Source organism: Pteropus medius, unplaced genomic scaffold, assembly GCF_902729225.1.
Source record: "Pteropus medius unplaced genomic scaffold, Ma_sr-lr_union100, whole genome shotgun sequence".
NCBI classification, from domain to species: domain Eukaryota; kingdom Metazoa; phylum Chordata; class Mammalia; order Chiroptera; family Pteropodidae; genus Pteropus; species Pteropus medius.
Window position 1 is genome coordinate 21157187 of NW_024349797.1, and position 5197 is coordinate 21162383.

The window sequence follows — 5197 nt, forward strand, 5'->3', positions numbered from 1 at the left end:
CACATTTTATAGGTAAACAAGCCGAGACTCTGGACTTGACAGATACAGTGACTTGCCAAAGTGTACTCAGCCCATCAGGAGTGGAGCCAGGACTGCGTGCAGCCCAGGTCTTCACATGCCAGGCTCACAGCAATTGCGTGACGGAACCAGGGTTCAAAGGGATCTTGATAAGAACAGTGAATTGAAGTGGGAAAAACACCACATGCTAACAGAGTAACTAAAATCCTGGGCCGCGGCCTCAGACCCGTGTGTATTGGTTTATCGTCGCTGATTCCCATGTTTTTCATATGTGTGCGACCTGTTCCTAACCGTCAGCAAGGCCTGAAGTGTGTCCGAATCTCTGTTCTCCCCGCTCCCTCTCAGGCGTAGAGCAGTCTGGACGGATAGCACATGCCCGCAAAGTAGTTCCTGATTGAATATATGAATTTGCTTTACGTGCTTTTATCTTCTTGATTCTCCTTCTATTCCTGGTAAGATTTTCTTGGCAAACTTCTGTCTGTCAGAGTGACATTGGAGCAGCTGTACTTGTTCATTCAAAACGATAATCCAGTCTACGGCCATGCCACTCTGAACGTGCCCGATCCCGTCTGATCTCGGAAGCTAAGCGGGATCGGGCCTGGTTAGTACTTGGATGGGAGACCACCTAGGAAGACCAGGTGCTGTAAGCGTAAAAAATTAAAAAAATAAGGGATCGTAAGCTGTCAAAACGATAATCCGCCCTTTATGTGATGCTTGCACCAGAAAGAGGACTGCTGACTTAATCTAATTTCATCTTTTTATGAAATCTCTCTAAATCTACTACCTGCTGACTCATTAATTCAACAGATATTTATTAAATAATTCTGGCTGCCAGGCCCTGGGGTAAAATAATAAAGATGAGATAAGGAACTTCTTCTCGTGGAGTTTACATGTCTCTGGCTTATGGTCCTAGTGGTGTCTTCGTTTTCTCCTTTGTATATTTTTATTCTTCAGTGAGAGTTGATATTCAGTATTATTTTATATTAGTTCCAGGTGTATAGCATAGCGGTTAGACATGCATACAATTTTACAGAGCGATCCCCCCCGTTAGTCTGGCACCCACCTGGCGCCATACGTGGTTCTTAGACTGTGTCGACTGTCCCTGTGCTGCGTCTCACATCCCTGTGACTGTTTTATCACTTCGCCTTTCTCGCCCAGCCCCCCAGCCCCTCTCCCGTCGGGCAGCCATCAGTTTGTTCTCTTCATCTGAGTCCGTTTCTGTTTTGTTTGTTCATTAATTTGTCCTTCAGATTCCACATATAAGCGAGATCACATGGTATTTGCCTTTCTCTGACTTATTTCACTTAGCCTAATACCTTCCAGGCCCATCCGTGTTGTCACAAATGATAAGATTTTTCATGGCTGAGTAATACTCCGTCGTATACATGTACCACAGCCTCTTTATCCAGTAGTCTATCGATGGACACTTAGGTTGCTTCTATATCTTGGCTGTTGTAAGTAGGGCTGCAGTGAACATAGGGGTGCAGATATATTTTCGAATGAGTGTTTTGGGTTTCTTCAGATAAATACCCAGAATCAGAATTGCTGGGTCGTAAGGTCGATCTACGTTTAATTTTTCGAGGACCCTCCAGACTTTTCCACAGTGGCCGCACCCGTTTGCAGCCCACCGCCGGTGCACAGGCGTTCCCTTTCTCCACATCTTCGCCAGCACTTGTGGTTTGTTGACCTGGTGGCGTTCTTAGTATTTCTTTGAAATGTTTTCAGTCTTTGCTCTGCTTCATTAGTAATATAAGAACCACATGAAACAACTGAGTTGTGACAAAGACTATCTCTAAAACACACCTCACTAAAATCCATCAACTTCTCTCTTGTCTACGCTGCCACTTGAGTCCAGACCCCATCGTCCCTTACCTGGACTGTTGCAACAGCTTCTGACTGGTCTGCTCACTTCCGTTTTTCTTCTAAAAATGAAAATCAGGTCATGTTCCTGGCCACCTAAACTCTCCAGTGGCTTCCCTGGCTGAGGAAGCCCTGTGTTCACTCTTCCTTCCTTCTCTGTTCCGGCCACTCTGCATGAGGGGGCGAGTGCCAAGCTCGCCCCTCCCACCGTGGGCCTTTGTACCAGCTGTGTCCTCTGCCTCCAGTGATCTTTCCCAGATACTCACATAACTGTCCCCTGCTTGTCATTCGCATCTCAGCTTAAATATCTGAGATGGACTACCTGAGGGGGGCCTTTCCTGTCACCTCTTAGGAGCCCCAGTCACCCTCTGGCACATGGCCTTGTGTTATAGTCTCTTCTGACCCATTCGGTGTCTGACTTCTGTCATTAGAACGTGAGCACGGTGACGCTGACGGCTGTAGCGTGTTCATGGCTCTCCACAGCACCTGGAATAGTATCTAGCACGTGGTAGCCCTTCGGGCATTTGCGGCGTGAATGCAAGGATAGTTTTCAACCACCTGGTGCAGATATTTAGAGAGTGCTTATTTGGGGAGAGAGATTGATGTAGACAGGAATGCAGAAATAATTACCAGGAAACCCCTACTTTGGGGTGGTGGGGGACTGAAAAATGTAATTGTGTTCGCCTTACGCTAGGATGCTTGTTGAGGGTAGTTTTTAGTTAATTGAGGTAAGAGATGGCTTGTTTAAAACTTCTGTTTTAAAGTTAAATGTCTCTAGAAGTTCGGTTGAATTTTTTAATTCACGGGGAGGATTTAGTTCAGAATAGAAGACTCACATTTCTTATCGATTCGAGAAATGTTTTGAATTTTGAGAAAGGTTGATTGAACTGGAATAAAAGTGCAGTCACTGAATTCGAAAAGGTTTTGACTGAAGACCTACTGTGTGCCCGGGAAAGTGCGGTGCCTTAGGAAGGCTTAAAAAGGACTAAAAACAAAGGTCACTGCCAGCGGACTTTCCATAATTTCATAAGAGAAGAATTTGGGCATGGCGGCCCCACATCGTGATGGGGTTCTCTTGCAGCCGTATTTGCCTGGCCAGCATGCTGTTTCCACTTAGCTCGTGTGTACATTTCCGATGGAGGCTTGGAGGAGTCTAACCCCTCAGGTGTCCTGCCAGTCCATCAGTCCCTGCCCCTGTCCCCAGCAACTTCTAGTCGGTTAGAAGCCTAAGACACATAATGGACAAAGGCCACTCTTCACCATAAGACCATATCCGAGGTTAAATTAGTATGTATTTACTGACTGTCGTGGGAATCCAGAGTTGCAGAGACCACCATAGGCGGATCCTGGTCAGGAGGGTGACGTGACGGGTTTTGAAGCACGTGCAATATTAGCTCCCATCATCAGTGGTGGTTAATGTGTGCTGGGGCGCGTGTCTGCCACATCCCCACAAATGTGCCGTCATCCTCATTTTAAGATTAGGACACCGAGGCTCAGACGGGCGGGAATTTGCCCGAGGCTTCTCAGGTGGACAGTGGAACTGGATTCCGAACCACGCTTTCCATAGCCACTTGTGGACAGAAGGGGAAGGCGGAGAGGAGAGCGCTGTGGACGGGGCAGGTGGCGTGAGTAGGCGTGCAGGGTCAGTGGGGTCAGTGAGGAGGCCACTCCGGTCCTCTCGGCCAGTGTGGGAGGTGCGAGGAGGCGCTGAATGCCGGCCAGGTGGGTGGCAGGGACGTCGTTCTGCAGACAGCGAGCAGGAATTGTGGGTTTTTAGCTGGGAGGCGCCAGCACCGGTGGCTGTGTGCAGGAAGGGAGGAAGGCGGCCCGGGAGACAGGCGGAGGTGAGCGCTAACCAGGGTGCTGGACGACCCTCGGGGTGAGTAGGCCGGCGAGGACGCTGTCCAGTGCCTCTCGCTACCACTCAACCGCCCGCTCGCTGGAAAGCTCCGTGGACGGGCCGTGAGAAAAGAACCGTGTTTTTGGTCGTGACCGTGACCGATGCCCGTCGAGGCCTCCTCCTGTTCCGTGTGCGCGCAGCCGTGCGTGTGCCTGTCCCTGATGTGCGAAGAGCAGCCTGGTTTTCTCAACTGGAGCGTTAGGCTCCGTCCGTGTGCTCAGTCTTTATTTTGCTGCACGTGCATCAGGGCTGTGTGCCTGTTCCTAAAACAAGCGGGAGAGGGGACACTGGCCGTGAGGCCTCAGACCCACGGGGCTTTAAACTGTCAGGTCGTCAGTCTCCAAAGGAACTGTGATGAGGATTCGGTACCAATAGATCAGTTCGCTTTCTTGGAGAATCGACCATCTCATGTGGAAAGACATGTTGCTCACTAAACTAAGATAGCTGTCAAGCAAAGGACACTCGTTTCCAAGTCCCTTCTCATTTAGCTGTCCTCAGGTGCCAGGGCGGGGCACCTCACGCTCACAGCCCTGGCTTCATCCAGACCCCCGTTTGTTTCTCCGGGATGCCTTGGGCAGCTTGCGTGGGCCGTAAGCGCAGCAGGACGGAGGGCCCAGTCAGGAGGCTGAGATCCTTAGGACAAGACCAGAAAGAGGGAGCGAGTCCAGACTAACGGAGGGGTCTGCGCTGACGGGGCGGCCAGGTCATTTAGGCCAGGTGTTTTCAGGGTCGGTCTGGGCCTGTCCCTGCTGGAGGGCGGGGACACCTGGCAGCAGGGACTCGGGTCTCCTCCACTCCTTCTTCAACCTGAACCATCTCCTTTTATCAGTTTTCTGTCCATATCATTTTTACGTTTCATGTAAGTGATACTTTAAAAAAACAAAAGGCTAAAAAAGTAATGTCTGGCTGTTCCCTCAAGTGACAAAGGAAACACAAGTCCCAGACTAGGGACATGCTTTTCCTGAGCCTTGAGTCATTAGTAGATGACCTGGGGTGACTTTTTTTTTCAAAACTGTGTGGTCACAGAAGTGCCATTCCGGGGAGGAGCGGAGCGGTCAGGAGTCACGGACCCTCACTCACGTCCGTGTTGGTGTTATCATCGTCGGTGGTCAGGCGGGAGTGCCTAGCCTTGGGAGCAGACTCCGCTCATAGTCTGGTCCCCGGGCCATGTCACTTCAGTCCCCCACCCCCCCAGGGCATCTGAGGCTCTCTCCAGCCCTGAGCGGGCTCTTGCCTGGTCGTGAAACCTGGGGATCAGAGAGGCCCAGCTGAATGAAAGAACCCAGAGGGTGACCGTGTCCCTGCCCGATCTCGGGCCACAGGCTGCCTGCCAGTCTGTTGGCTAAGTCCTCTCTGGATTAGCCCGAGGCAGTCGGGTTGTTGGTATTGAGACGCCAGGGGGGCACAGGGAGTAAAAAC

At 50.7% G+C, this 5197-nt stretch overlaps 1 non-coding gene across 1 annotated transcript; it reads left to right on the top strand.

The window, feature by feature from the left end:
* The first annotated feature begins 549 nt into the window (after positions 1-549).
* On the top strand, positions 550-668 carry LOC120619951 (5S ribosomal RNA). The gene has a single exon (XR_005657681.1). It is a non-coding gene; the product is annotated as a 5S ribosomal RNA (ribosomal RNA).
* The last annotated feature ends 4529 nt before the right edge of the window (positions 669-5197 follow it).